At 42.0% G+C, this 16,678-nt stretch overlaps 1 protein-coding gene and 1 long non-coding RNA gene across 4 annotated transcripts in view; both read right to left on the bottom strand.

Moving 5' to 3' along the window:
- Window positions 1-16,678, bottom strand: part of LOC111248685 (uncharacterized) — a 166,750-nt gene that overhangs the window by 91,045 nt on the left and 59,027 nt on the right. The window lies entirely within an intron of this gene.
- The window catches only part of LOC111248687 (uncharacterized), a 122,753-nt gene that overhangs the window by 60,552 nt on the left and 45,523 nt on the right, over window positions 1-16,678 (bottom strand). Inside the window, exon 2 of the long non-coding RNA XR_015327130.1 lies at window positions 7,023-7,251. This is a non-coding gene — a long non-coding RNA (uncharacterized LOC111248687). The remainder of the gene's footprint in view (window positions 1-7,022; window positions 7,252-16,678) is intronic.

Raw genomic sequence — 16,678 nt, 5'->3', positions numbered from 1 at the left:
GTAATCGTCTTGTTTGTATTGTCGCTGCCATTGCTTGATAATGTAGATAGTTGTTAAATTTATGTCGATGGGGCAATGTTACACCAAATGTTGCAGGTAACATTCGCGTAGGCTCTGCTGTCATGGGGGCGGATAGGGTTCACGATGCACGGCCCAAACACATACTGCCACACTGTTGTGGTATCGATTTTTATCATATCCCTCATGTTTGTTGCTACCATCTTCACTGAATTGCTGTTTGGCACTCATTGATCTTCACTTTCGTTATTGATCTATTATTTCGTTCGTGCGCTGGTGCGTGGCCCTACCTATGGTCCACCTGTGAGACAAATAACGGTGCAATGCAATCAACTATAGTATTGATAGCCACTGTGATAATTGGAGTATACGCTCTTCTAACTAACAAAAAGAGCAGTAGCGGGGCGGATGGAAGGGAATAGCCCGCGTTACAGTATATGCTGGTTCGGACGAAAGACATTGCTCACGTGGAACGATTTGTAAGGGCAAATCGGTGCTGTGGCTCATACGTCACCACCCACGTACACACACGGTATAGCACAGTGAGGAACCCGAGTAGTCCTAATAATCGCAGCTGCGTTATCCGTTATCAATGATCGTTATCTATGATGGCCCCCACTGCCACTTCCGTTAAATCGGTTGTAGAGCGGAATTAGCAATATGGGGAAGGCGGGGGTAGAATAAAGCGGCGGGATAAAATAAAAGGCAACCAAATAGGCACTAGGCAGGTACTTGATTCGCTTGAGGCACACAGCTCAACTGTTCGCGAATTGTGCCCCATATCAACGGACCAAATGGGAAGTTTCAATTTGTTAGGGATTGCACAATCATTCACTCTCGGACGACTATGATGATAATGCTGGCTGTGATCATGATGAGGAGGACGACTTATGACGTCTGACGCCGAAAATGAAAGTAATAGCGTCGACGGTGGTATTAGGTACAATCTAATTTGTCGGTGGCTTTGTGACTTCGACGAAAACAAGAACAACAGCAACACACGCATGTGGAGAACCTGCGAGGTCAAACGTTGTATAATTAGTCATTAGCAAAGGCAAAGGTCGACCGGCCAGTTCATAGATGAACAAATAGTCCTTTCTTAATATTTAATAGATTAGTACGAATGGGTGCTCTGGATTGCTTATACATTATATACTTACGGTATAATCACATATCTGTCTAATTAGTTACATTTAAATAGCAGCCACTAAACCATCCGACCGCACTAATGGCACTAGCTGATTTCTCGTTATCATGGATCTGCTCCTGTGGTTTATGCCGTTTGTCACCGTCAATAACATAAAATACGTACGCCACTCAGCCGCAGTAAGCAATTTTTTGCGTAGAACTCACGTGAAGGGGCAAACCCTAAGTGTGAATGACTGGTCTCACTGAATCGCTCCGACCACTCGGACTTCCGTGACGCTCACCGTCGGACTGCTTTACAATTTTTAGATTGCAGACCTGGCTCTGACGACGCCGACAATAGTTGCGTAGAATCAGATTTTGGATACGTTGTGTCTGCCTGTTCAGGTAATTTTCACCGTTCGAGCGTAGCTGTAACTCGGGTTTTTTCAGGTATTGTGTAACAAGAATAAAGATTTTTTAATATTCTATAACGCTAAGGCAAAACTCATCACGTAGACGGTAGGGTGGATAAATAATTCGAAGGGTAAATGAGCTAGCAGATATCAGTCAATAGGGCATGTACGTGGCGTTCAACTAAATTTCAAACTATTACGAACTTTGAAGCCCAAAAAAATAGACCCACCAAAAAGATACAGGCTATACGTGCATAGAAGGCGAAGCTCCTATGCGTTTATCCCTAGAAACGTTTCGTTGAGATCAACAGCAAGAATAGGCAACATTCGACCGGCACGGGTGGAAACTGGGGAGCTTTGCATTTGTATTCTGTGCGGCAAGTTCCGTTTAACGATTCAATTAGCAGTCAAACAAACACTGCGTTTGTGCTGGCCTTCTGTGCAAAATATGCCCAGTTAATCATCGACTTCTACCAGCGCCGTTCGCACAAGAGCGTGAAGTTAGTGCTCATCGTAATTATATGTATATATAGGTAGCAGCACTGTACTACTGGTATAAGTCATAAGTAGATAAACTTCCGTTAGTGCACAGATGCAACTGGTGTTGAAGACCGCTGCACATCCCGAGCGCTGTTATTATGTTGTTAGGAACTCTCCCTCTTCGTTCGTTGTCACTACGAATTTACTGGAAATGATATGGTTTGCCTTTTTACGTGACATTGTGTTGTTCTGAGACAGCCGTCATTGTCATGACATCATCGGAGGTACGAGTTGCAATAGACGTAAAGGGTGAAAACAATCAGCAAGAAACATAACTCATTTGCTGGCGAAGATCAGATTAACGCGTGAGTCAGATAAAATACAGTGCAGATTATCGTGTCTTGTCAGAATATGCGGCACTACAGCGTCGTGCCGCCCTATCCAGATGTTTGTTACCTCGAATCTGGTCAATTGCTGGCCAATCGTAGATAACCCGCAGATAGCATTGAGGGTCATGGTATTAATACGTGTACGTGTACGTACCACATTGATCAATTTTTCAACTAGCGGAACTATCCAGACTAACGCTAGAAGGCATGTTTTTCACTTCAGATGATTGTAGATTTCAGCGCAGCCGGACATTGCCGAAACTCAGATATTCGAAAGATTCAGCTTTAACATCCTGATATTGGACAGTACTTCAACGAATCTTCATTTAACCATAATATCTACATATGTTCTCTGATGCGATACGAATAAAGCCGCGCCGTAATGCTCCGTGTTAGTTCTTGCATTGAGCCCTTCTTGCCAAATAAAGCATAGAAGACAGATTCGATAGTACGTTTGTCTCATTCCCGTTATACCCGTATCGCCAGCTAGCCCTGCTAGAAAAACTAACCGAACAATATCATGTAAAAGAATACATCACAGATGTTCAAATATGCCGTCATACTGTGTAGACATTGCTTATTGTTTGTAAGTGGAACATCACACTAAGGTTGGCCCCCTAGACGGAGCACTATTTTTTTTATAAACCAACATTTTCTATTGTGATTGCTCGCTTCGAGACATATATATATATATATATATATATATATATATATATATAACTAGCTCGATTAGCCTTGTTATTTAACTTGCATCCACTATGCGTTTGAATATATCAATAACGCTGTTTCAAGTTAACCAATAATCTTCGTAAGTTAGCAACATTTTCACTGGGTCTATGCGATTCAGTTGCGTCATATGCATATATCTACATAAGTTTTAACTAACCCATGTCGCTTCATAGTGTTGTTCTGGTCGTTGTGGCAGGATTACGCTTGTGATATTCTACTTTAGCAGATTGTCTCCGTGATAGCCTAGTAAATAATATATCTGTTTGCTATTATTAGGGACACATTGTGGTCTAGGTTCGAAGCCGGGCATAGATAAGTAGACTTCGTTTTATGCTGGGGGACTGCCAGCCGTCTATCTGATGGAATGCCTAACCCCGGTATTGGACGTAAAACTCGAAACATATAATGCATGATCAGGCTTTATAAATCTATTCTTTCCGTTACCTACCTATTTACTCTTCGTTCCTTCAAACCGCATGATTAACAATTAGCCCCCTACAATTTACAAGGTCCGTACTGGCCTGCCAGCACTGCTTCATTAAGCGTGATGTTAGACCTTGTATGCTATTAACACCTTTTATGCCATTATTTATGCCACGGGTCTCGGCCCTGAACCCTGAAGCGCACGTGCCTCTCAGATAGCTTTGCATATTAGTAGGATCATGTACATTTACTGCCATGGACATGGATGAAACATGCATCCGTTTATAGATGAATGAACAGTCCATAACGAAGATCTATTAACAATACTTAATTACACACTTGATTCTGTTTACTAATATTATTTACCTATTAACATACGATGGTACTGCACTTAGCCCCGCCTATCGCATCTGTACTGTGCCAGCTTGCGAGTTTTTACCTCGCCTTTTTTGCTGCTACTTTTTCTGTGGAGCATTTTACTTTAACAACTGGAAAATAATCGCTCTCGAACTGTCTTCAAGGCAGTCTTCTTGTTTCAAGCTATCATGGGACTTCTGCTTCCTACATAGACTCTTCGTACTTCAGGAATGATGCATACATACCTTGGAACCTAACTGTGATGAAAAGGTCTGACGACCGAGTCAGAGCAAACCAATGGAATGAAACGGGTTACTTGATCTCGACAAGACCGCGTTGCAATTTATAGCCACGGAAAAAACAGAAGTAGGAACAACTGGGGGGCCCAGCTGTCAGCAGCTTATAGCGAAAGCCAAATGCTGGTGTCTTCCATTTTCATGGCGGCAGCAATTTCTGCGCGCAGTTTGGTATTGATCACCTGGCCACGACGACCCTTGTGACGACCTTTTTTTTTTTTAATCTAACCACGGCACAGTTTTTGGAGACCTGAACGATCAGCAAGACGAGCTTTTAAGTCTGTCTCCGCGCGTACGTCAGCAGATCTCTCTGTCCTTAATGCCCTATTGTAGGAGAGTCAAGATTTGCTCATTGAAGATATTGGCACGTTGTTAACCCAGTGCAACCGGCATTTCCGATAACCAGTATAGTCCTATCGAATGATCAGGAATAATTAAACGAATAAGTAATTACAATCTTTATCACGAAGGAAGGTTATAATAATAGTGCCGATGGCGATGTCCTGTTGCGGCCAATTTGTATGCGAATATTTGATATATATGCGAAATTTATATATATATTTCATATATCAGTACAAATCGAGTTCAAATTATATGAAGTCTATGTTGCATTATCTAGGAACCTATAGCAACGGTCAAATATATCTACAATGTGTGTGAGAGAACAGCTTACAGGTTGATGGATTATATCATACAAGATAAATCACTAGAAGGAACTAAAAGTTTGCGGTAAATAGCCGCAAATGGGAAGGGTGGACGCAATGGATGTTTGCACTGTGTCTCATGTCAGACAGGCTAAGTGAAACCACTTCCAACAAAATAGCGAATTCGATATAACTAAAGTTATCTATATTATTAAACGTATATTATATATATATATAAAGGAGTAAATTAATCTTTTCCTCTAGTTCAAGCTGACCACAATGGATATCTAGGAGCTTTGATGACGATTTTTAATTTTCTCAGTATATTTTTTTACGTCCGGTACTCAAGCTACTAGGCATTACTTTAGGCGGGTCTTGCTGGGTTTATTTGGCTTTTTCTTTAACGAACCTATGAAACGATATGGTAACTATTTTTTTCTGCTTGTAGTTCCATTATGTGCTATATCCAGACACCTTCTAGAATACGTTGAAGCGCAGCAGATCACTCGTCTTAATGCAGTATCCTTTTCCCACACAGCTCTATTAAATCAGCGCCCCTTCAAGTTACCCCACAATGAAAAGCCCCTTCGAATAAATCAACTGCGCACAGTCTGCTCTTCACTATAGACTAAAAAACTATCGAGATTGCCCTTCGTAAGGCATTGTAAAGCACACGAATAATATAAAGCTTTCATTTAATTTCAATTTCTATTACCATTTAACAAAGACCCACTTACAGTTAATCATATTGCATCCTTGTATCGTCTTGTACACACTATAGATCGGCATAATTTCGCCTGCTAATCTCTTATTAGTAATATGTCATTTGGCATTATGTTTCGTTCACATCATCATTACTATTATTCTTATTGATTGTGTCTTTCGTTTCTTCTTCTCTAAACAGTCTTCGTTCCAAGTTCGCGATACGCCGATGATCAGCAGGTGAAACAGGCTATTGTTTTGTCTCGCTACTTTCTATCAATCAAGAATAGATCACACCATTAACTCCTTATGGCGGTTCACGATACCACAAGAATACAACAGCAATAGTACAAGCACAACAATAACAACTATAACGAAGATAACCACCATCGCTGAAAGTCATCCATAGACCCGCGTGCATTTGCTGATTCTGTCCGTGACACCCCGCGCTCCTTCTACCCCATGTTAAGCCAAACAACAAGCGACCCAATGAGGACGTGTCAAGGTCTCTGAAGATTCTTCCGACATCAAAAGCAGTTACTATTGTTGTTATTGTCCTGCTGCTATAATCTTCGGCACCGCCGCAGCATTAGATGCCGCTCAGAAGCGTCCCAAATGTTGCAAATGTTAGTTACAATTTGGCCCTGTAGCAAACAAGTGGCCCCTAAACACGCGGTCAGCTAGCCCGAATGCACCCTTATACTATGAACAATCTCTATATTATGTATCGCAATATGACTGTAATGGTGTTAATTTGTTTGTGCGTTTACCGGCAACGAATCCAAGTGCGGGTATACAAGCAGGGATTCACCATCGGTAAAGAACAGAAAAGCAAATATATTGATCATTATGTCGACAGCGAATGGCAAAGGCCGGTCGTCCGTTTAATCAGATACCTACTTACCTCCGTCCGTTACCCCCAACTGCTTGATCAGGCAATGATGGTGGACGAGATTAGGCAACGAAATCCTGCCCATAAGTGGATTTGACGAGGCTTCTTCTAGTACGGCTCTGATTCCCCGCACCAACTTCTGATCAAGATCAGACCTCATTTGCTCAGTATACTAAAGTGAACCACTACAGCGTTTTCAGCGGCATTGCTATAGGAGATGCAGATATAGATCGCGCAGACAATTATCCTTAATTTGTGGACTAAACATACGCTAGCACCACTTAGAGCAGCGTTAGGCGTCGCATCTTTTTCACGCTGTTTTTGTTTTCGCTGTAAATCTGCTGTAAATTTGCTGCGCTTCTTCGATATTGCAAGGCACAAAACACCGTCGAATCAACAGACAAAGAAATTGGTACTCAGAGAAACTGCGAGACAAGAAAGCGTCACTTTTTTCACGTTCTGCCTTTGATGAGTCGGCTTGATCGTGCCGCTCGCGCACGTCGATAATTAGCTCATAAATGTATTTCTGATCGGTTTTGTTGGGTGCTTACCAATGATAACGCGAGTTGATGAAGTAAATATCGACGTGACGACAAGGGGCAATTTTGTGCACTCATTTCAATGTTCCATAAGACGACGACTTCGACACAGCCGATAATAGATGCATGCCGGCCAGAAAGTATACATAGATCGCCGATAGCAGTGCGGACATGCTCAACGAGAAGCTTCTTTCTGATGGGGCAATTCTGGTGAGAACACAGCATCGGTTCGACTGAAAGACTGAATGATACTGACGATGATTAGAGCGAATTGTGTCGCATTTTGCACAGTTTTTTCTTATATTTTCTACGGGAAAAAAAAAATTTCTACGAAAATTTCCAAATAGTTCTCTATCATTGTTTATTATAATCGGTTGTACGGTTTATTAAACAATGCCAAGCGACAAATATTTTTGCAGAAAGATGTCAATTAACATCTGATTCAAGTATAGCTATTTTACCTAACCGTATTTTGGAGCTTTCTCCAGATCGAGATCCGCTCCAATGTTACGAGGATCGTTTTCCTTTTGCTCGTTTCAGTGAATGCTTGTTGCCTGATAACCGATCTTCAGATCATATACGGTTTATTCAATTGACAGGGTATTCCATGGCTGTGACATCGAAATAGACTTTTCTCCATCGATACGTTTAAGTTATTGGCTAATTTCACTGGTTTATTACTGGCATTAAAAAGCCATATCACTAAAAAGTGCTTTTGGGGAGAAGCTAACTTTCGGCAAGGTGTTACAAGATAATCTCAATAGTCGTTATAGGAAAACACAGTACGTCGGTGGCACGCTGCTTCATTATAGATGGTTTACCAAGAGGCGCGTATATATAGCGATGTGCTGTATATATGCAATCGAAGAATAAAAAAAACCAGTTTGACTCAGCCACTCGCACAAGCCCGCGATAATACAAACGTGGATGACAGCTTTTGCGTATTTTTGTAGAGGCAGTACAAAAAAAAGGTCCTAAGAATACATATCTGAAGCATAGTGGTAAGCTTCCAGTGCAGTTATATTCGTATGCCCAACAAGACAGCTAAAAATAATGTCGTATTCTAAGGCTGATTTGCAGCTTGATTCACGTCGTAAAAAAAAGTTATCAAATTTATAAAACAAGGAAAAACATTTTCTATAAGACACTTGTCTATATAAAGATCATTGAAGTAGAAATTTACGTTCGGCACGAACGCCTGAACCCCGAGACGGACACGATGCCGACCAAGAAAGACGCTACGCGTAACCTAAATGGCCCCGCCAAAGTTAATCAACAATGTCAGCCTCAGATCGACCCACTGGGCCGATGTCGTCAAGGTTTTTCTTTCCAAATGAAAATATATATATTAAAATTTTTTGGCACTGAGTGTCCCCAACAGTATCGACGTGGTTAAATCCATTAGAACATTCAAAAAATGACACGCACATAAAAAACGGTGAGATCATTTATATAAACGTGACGACATCTTGCGTTTTGCGTTAGACGGAATCATCTGAGTAATTCGGTTAAAATCATCTGAGTCACTGGTTGAAACTATTTTTAATGTAGGTTCCATTCGGACAGATTTAACCCAATTTTCGACACGCGAATGCAGACTTCATCAGTATTTGATGCTGTAGTATGGGGAGTCCGCAAGGACCGTTACACTTGAAAACGACACATCACTAGGATGTAAAGGGTCAGCTGAAATCTTCATTCTTCTGCCGTTTGATAAATAAGCTTCAGCCGCACTTACCTGAAACCAAAAGAAAGTTATTTATTAGTAAACTCAATACTTCTCATTATTTTTTTACACTAATATTCACTTTTTTGTGAGCTTACGCATACGTTATGGTACCGTTCGTCGTTCAAACCTCAGCCTATTTTTCGTAATGCCAATAAATTGAACCTATATTTTTGTCATACTTTTTTTCCAGTTAATTAACACAATATTTACAATAATAACAACAACAATATAATCAAGGTTTACAAAACGCAACAGCTAAATGTACATTGTAAGTTGTAACTGCAATCCAAAAAAATCACCCATCAATCACGTGAATCCCATCAATCACGATAAAGAAAGAAAAAAAAAAAAGCATTTCTAGCAATCCCAAGATATCCAGCATCATTAATTATACGATACATCCTTCTGTCTTTATTCCAAAGGCCGCATTTTCACACATCTTTTTTTGTTACAAGGATCGAAAAAATAGAAATGTACGCTATCTTCGAAACAATCACCAGCGGTTCCGAAGGGTCAAGCAATAGGATCACCCAAAAATATCATCACGTCGTTATTTTCTAGCCAAGCATTTATAATAAGCGTCGTGTTTCCGTATATACCCGCTTATTTACGTTAACATGCAGAAGTAATAACGTTGATTATTACGCCGACAAGTGGAAATCCTGATTGTACCGGTTGTGGCATTGTAGAACAGCGCTCAATCGCTGCGCCTGAATCCTGCTGTGCTTTTTCATTCACGTCGTACTTATATCAGTAATTTTCACGTACACTTTTAAAAGTTACGGGGTGTTTGTCAAATTCGACCCTTTCCGGGGCCACACTACTATTAGCGCAGCGCCTACCGGTACCTAGTGTATGCGCCGTCGGCACACATAGGATCAACGTATTCGACCTAAAAGCGCCCAGTATGATTATTTGCCTTTGGTATAAAGACAAACGGCATATAGAGGCCTCATCACCGAATACCTCTACCGTAGATTTCATTGAGGTTAAGCTTTTGGCATCTGTGAAGAAGCAACTAGAGCTCCTTGCCATAACTGTTCAAACGGGATGGGCTAACCGCGGTTGGTTGTACTTACCCCTTCTTACGTTGTATATATATATATGCGTAAGAGCAGTGGTCAAGGAGAGCATGGTGCGTTTGGTCCCCCACTGCTGCTACCCCCATGACGACTTTAGGTAGTAGGTTTATTTTTATATATATTTATAGGCTAATAGTAGGTTTATTTGCTAGCGATGCCCACAGCAACTACCGCTGCGACAGCGGGGCACAGTTAAATAAAACTAATAATGAGGATAAAAATAAAATCAATCGTCAAACAACGGTGGCTTAACTAAACTCAGACAAACAGCTTCTAACCCTCGTGTCTGTTTGCTCCGCGGCCATTACTGCAGGCGTACCCTGTTATTCAGCGTCGACATGGTTGCCCAGGTCGATACCTTCTGTTGTTGTCCAAGAATGAACAGGGTGAAAAATTCCACTTGCTACTAGCATCACCAGCAGCAGAAGCAGTAATCGAAGCAACTAGCTGCCACTGTGTTGCCACTCAGGCCAAAGTTAAATATGGCAAACAAGATGTTGATGACCTTCAACGGCCGCTATTACTACGGCTATTGCCGTTTAAGTGAATCCTTCGCGCTGACGTGCGAGCTTGTATTCCCCGTCGGGTCTGCATCAGACGTTGTAATGCCATCATGAGCTGCTGGCGAACCTCTCTGACCAAAAAATGGCGAACTACTGCGTTTCGACGAGAACTGTGGGGTCTGGGATTGTCAGTAGGAGAAATCGGTGAAATCTGGGGAAATGCAATAAATGAGTAGAATATCTTTGTTTTTTTTTTGTCTTTGCTTGTACCGCTGGTTGATTCGCCGAATGATCCAGCCGTAGCAGAAAGTACAAAGCAGGGATTTGGCTCAGGACATTCTGTTGAATGAGCGCGATTATCGTGTGTGGCGGGTTTTTTCGAAGTAACAAAAATCATAATGCATGGATATTAGTCATTGAGGATTTGATTCGAAATTTTTCGTATGTTGATATGAATTAATGTCAGTGCTATGAAATTTACGAGTATTTTGGCTGATAGAAAATGCAACAGTAATGGAAGTACGTACCCGCATGACGTTACAGGAGAATCATATTCCGCTGTCAGATCTGTCTCTAGTTAGCTATGTGGGACTGTAGAAAAATAGAGTTCAATTAGTGTTTGTTACGGTATGGAGATAGATAATAATAATAGTGATAAATCACAATGAAGGTACAATGTCAGCATGCTGCAGATGACCCACTACTTCAACATCAACATACATATTCATTGCGGTTTTTGCAAAAACTTAAGTTATTTTGTTGGGACTGAAACCCGTTTGTTGAGCACCTTTGATTGCTGCTATTCTTACATTTTCTCTTGTTGTCGTATTACGCCTGGTTGACAACTCCTGGAAGCTAGCCATTGAGAGTAAGCTACCTATTAATTCTACCTGGTCTTTCATAAAGGCCAAAATTACTCCAATACACACGTAGCGTTTGTTGTGTCCTTTTTGCAACACTGGATCCCACAGTTTCACTTCTTAACCGGTCGAATATAACTTATTACGCAAGTTATTCGCCCTTCTGTTTGCCGAGTCTTATAAACCATTACAGGCAAGGACAAGCATGATAATGAGACACCGGGATGTCATAATACCAATGATGGTTTATACTTAGCGTCTTGACAGGGATGGACGGTCACGCAGCTGTCTTCCCGGGTCGTGGTGACACCAAAGCCCGGTTTTTGTCGATTTAGGTTCAACACAGCGATATGATACATACATTATAATGCATTATGTGCGGTACACAACCGATGGATACGGTCGTGGCGATAATTAGTCTGTCGTAACAATCACAATTACAAATTTCTAGCTAGGAAGCAACACGCTTTCACTCTTTGCTACCTCATTTCAATGATCACTTATTGTTCAGTGCCCCTCTCGACCCTCCATTGAAGTGGGTAGACAAGGTGTATGAAGACACAGTGTCTTCGTTACCATACTCGCTACTCGTCGAAACGCCGGGGCAAACCTTGCCGCTGCTAGTTCTCACGGCCTACAAGATCTACTCAAAAACACATGCAGATAAACACAGATATACACACATAAAGATACGACCAACAGTCAGCCACATCTATCTATTACAGTTAAAGTACTGTTATGCGTGTAACAGTAAATATCATTCGCTGGGGCCAACGAGCAAAACTAAGTGGTCGCCAAGTGTACGCCATACAGGGCCTATGGTGCGATAATCTGAGAATGGTGTAGTTCCAAATCAACTCTTCTATACAGGCCGCTACTAACTGAGCGGATGCGCGAAATTGTACAGATGCTAATCACACTGACGTCTGATTAGTGCTTTTTGGAACAACAATAGCAACAATACAGGTATAGATAGATCTGTTTCTTGCAGGACGTCTACAATACAATAAGACCAGCTGCTTCATTTTTGTAAACACGTGCTTTATAGAGCCGACTTTATAGATAACAGCAGCAGCTGCATCAGAAATGGCCCCTCCTCGGGATGCACTGGTGTGAACGTGCCGAACGTCGAAACCTAACGAAGAAGTTAGTATTCGACAACAGGATGGAATGGAGACGAATAGAACAACCGTGGCCACCACCACCACCGTTGTGCTAAAAAAAAAATAAGCCAACATGTAACGTAGAGTGCCCTATGCAGCTGTAGAGCGACATCAGTTTCGCCGTGTGACTTCAACGTCATGCGGCCCACTTGCTCGTCGTACAAGCAGTGCCATTCATCGTCGGATTCCGTTTCACAGCTGTCGCTAGACGCCGACCACTGTTACTGTTTTAGACCTGTTTGCAGCTGTATGAAGCTCGGCGACGACCTATTTTTTTTCCAGCCTCGTTTGCAACGCTTTAGCAAAGCCGTAATCAGGACAAATGTCGTAGGTATCTATCTATCGCCATGATTTCACTGGACTAGAAAGCCTGGCTAATGGCGGTGCAAATATTCAGGTTCACTTTAAATTAATTAGTTTAGCGGTTACAACCCGTCTCATGGGAATACCAGCCACGTTAGTCGCTATTTGCTTAACGTTGTTGTGACGAAACCTGCCCTCTAACTGGTAACTGTGTTACCGCACTGATTATTATGTTGGCACTGGTTGCAGTAACGATCGCTGTTTAAATGGTGTCGACTGAATAAATGTACTTATTAATTAAGTGAACTGGGCGTCTTAATGCCTTAATGTTACCATTTTTCTTTGCAATCGACTCGATACGTATGACTTCTGAACAGCAGGATGAATGGGCCGGCAGACGAGGTCATACAGGGTTACTTCATCGTATGGAGCTCCATACAGGTATGGTTCCTTGTATCACTTTGTCTTTTATCTCGCTTTTATGAAGCATTAATGCAGCGCAGACCTTTCGAGTACTGTTTTTCTCCTCCGCTCGCTAAATTCGTGCCACCTGATTTTCATATCATCCATACATATGCACCGACAACTTTTTAACCATTCACGAATCGTAACCGACGGAGGTACTCAATGGACTGCTACTCCTGTCATTCTTTACAAGATCCGAAGCTGCTGACTAGCTATTTGACAATGCAGCCAGGATCAACAAGAGTCCAACCCGGTGAACCAGTTGAATAGTATCAAATATAGTCTTTGCCCAAGATCCTAATGTTAGTGACAACCCTTGCTGTCATAGCACTGACCAAACGAACTTCTATATGGATACTTCTATTGTCTCCATTTTGCGCCTACGTATAAGTTTACAATATTGATGCTGCCTCTTCCAACAACAACATCGATCTCTCAACGGTAGCGTCGACCATGTAACCAAACCAGAACGAAGTCAATCATAACCGAAAATTTGTCAATGGGCGCCGACACCTACAGCTTCTTATAAATAAAAGCAGATGCAAAAAAAAAAAGACGGAGAAAAATACTGAGAGACAAAGAGATAGATGCATGCACGCACGCACGCACGCACGCTTATATTCAAACGCGGTCCGTAAGTACGTCAGAAAAGGCGACATGACGCCATCTACGACATGTATTTGTTACAGATGCCCTCTTTGTTTCAGCACAGGCAGTGCCTGCGACGTCAGCTACTACGTCAAATGTATCTTATATTGAGCATCATCCATTCGTTGGTTGGCGACTGGTTAATCTCATCGGTTGTTTTATTGAAATCTATTGTCATCGTGACCGTAGCAGTTGTTTTAGTCTCCATAAGCCTACAACTATAGGACACAGGGGCAGCGATAGCGGTAACTGCCTAACCGTATTTAGCTTCAGCGTCAAACAACTACTGAGACGAATGGCGGCACCGTAACCGTTGTAGCCAAGATGTATGAATGTGGTTCGCTGTATCGTCCGACAGTTAGTAAACGGGTCTGGGGTGGGGAATCGGGACCATGGGGAAAATGCTAATAGTTACACTAGTTGTGGGGGGTGCTGATAGCGACCTTGGACTGTGGATTTGCTACTCTCGCATTGGTTCGGGTACGGCGCTTTTCACTGGCGAAATTGTCTCTGAATAGTTCTAAGCAGCGAAAAAAAGTAACAACAGCATCTGCGTACTTGATCTTTTGTTTTGACGATTGCGTACATCGCCGCCGCCGCTGCTACATTGTCACTGCTGCAAGCTTATTGTTACCCCTGTTGACAACGGCGTTGTCTTCGTTGTTGTTGTTGTTGTTGTTGTCGTTGCTCTTGTTGTTGTTTTCTCTACTAGTAATAGCTGTTATTACGAGCGCCCCTCCTGCTGTCGCCACTGCTATAGATGTGTCTATCATAAGCTTTAATCATCTGCGCGATGCGTTTTGTTCATGTCGCCTAAAAGTCCCTCCGGTTGCCTACGGCACCGATCTTTGAAAGGGGGCCTGGTTCACGCACAATAACACCACTATCATGATTCACCGCTGCTGCCGTTTTATGAAGCCATGAAATCAGGCCAAGCGAATGAGCGAATAAACGAGCCGACAAGGCATTTGCTCAATAAATCGAAACGGTTCCACTTCTTCACGCTGTCATCCAACGCTTCGTCTAGGCAGAGTGTCGAGATGTGTTACGTCATCGCTGGCAACATAAAGTTGGTCCATCTCTACGACGCACGCAGCGTCAAACACATATGTCCGAGATACTTACGAAGTCGGGGCACTAACTCATGCTAGTACAATTATCCTACTTCAGCCATCAAATCAATGATGGATAGACGAGCCCATGGCGCATTCTGCGGCGAAATTATGTTAGGTTCAGTTGGAAACGCAGCCAGGCGAAGGAAGGTTTCTCCACTTCACGGTAGTTGCAGAGTTACACTACAGAGTTGTGGGAAACGTAGCGGGAGCAGCAGGGACGACTGGCGGCTGGCGACAGCTGCTGGCACGTGGCTATGATTAAAATCGAAGAAAATCGGATGTGATGGCTGCAATTTTTTCTCTTAGCACGGGGTCGTCTCTCGACCAGCTTCGTCTAACGCTTTGATATCCGGCCTAATTGGCTGTGCTGTACTTTTGAGTATGTAATGAACAACTACCAGAAACGCAGTCTGCTTGTTAAGCATTAGCTAACATTTTCAATGAAAACGGAAAAGGAATGATGCATCTGTGGCACAAAGGCTTCGCCACAATGGTACCTCTGTCCAAGATACATGCTGATGCGTTTGAAGATGCCGCGTGCGTACAGAAGGTTAAATTACGTAATGCATACGTACGTCTTAAAAGAGTATGACGCTGACAGCTCAACAATCAATAGGGAGCTGTTACCATGGTTGGCCCCGTCTGTTTTGAAATAGCATTGTATTGATATAAATGGCAATGAGCAAATAAAAAGCTCATTTATTCTAAGGATCAAGTAAAACACAATCACAATAAAAAGGCCTCGAACAATGCGTAAATGACCAAATTGTTGACCCATACTGGTTAATTAGAAATAACTAACACAAAATACTTCTATGTAAAGTTTCCCCCATTAATATTATCTAACTTAGTCCGCAACTTAACGAAGAAGATGTTCATTGAGTCCAGTTGCCCGCCACAGCTGATCGCATTAATAAACGCCTATTTGACCATTGCTTGCATCCGCCGTGCACAATGAATCATATTCATTCCGGAAACTTTTACCGATGAAGACAAATCCAAACTTTCGTATGGCTACATTACAGTTGCGATGCCCCGTTATCACCGGTCAGAAACGTATGTTTCCTTGAGGCAATCGTCGCCAGTTACCGTTGATGAACCAGCTGCAGCATTAATTTCTACTGGGCTATTTTATCATAATTGTTAAAGTTACCCCAACGTAACTTAGCTCAAGAGGTGACTGCTGTAACATTTTAGATTAGCATTATCATTGTATTAAAAGAAGCGGCTATTTTAGTGCTTGTTCGTGTCATTCAGGCTTATTCCTTCAAAGAAAGAAATCAGGCACAATATGAAGTTCCTGTTATTAATACTAGCGTATTGTTAGCAAAATCACTCGGTCTTCTGTTCTAGCGACCACTTGTTGATCATACAACATAGAAACTAGTCGGGAGTAGTCACTCGTAGTTATATAGTGTTAGGCCGTTGTTTTTTTGTCGATAGGCTCGTATATTTTGCATTATATATAATACAAGACCACCAGCAAGACCATTAATGATTACAACCCATCGTATCCTTTGGGGCATTGTTATATCTTTATTATCGTTACGTTTAATACCAGTATGCGGCACGTGACAGAACACCTCAATGAGACATACTTCACAATTACCTCTGAAATGGTTACATAATCAGGCATATCGTTTATTTGAAGCTCTTCCCCGCCCCATAAAAATCGTTACCACTATTTAATAATAATAGCCTTGGCCATCAAGTCCTTATGTACTCCACAACAACACAAAGCCATCATCAACGAAATGCAATGGTGTTCTCATAATAGATTCTCTCAATATATGTATATAT

This window comes from Varroa destructor, unplaced genomic scaffold (genome assembly GCF_002443255.2).
Source record: "Varroa destructor unplaced genomic scaffold, Vdes_3.0 BEIS01000004.1, whole genome shotgun sequence".
NCBI lineage: Eukaryota > Metazoa > Arthropoda > Arachnida > Mesostigmata > Varroidae > Varroa > Varroa destructor.
Note: the sequence above shows the minus strand (reverse complement) of the source record. Positions and strands in the feature narration are given on the sequence as shown.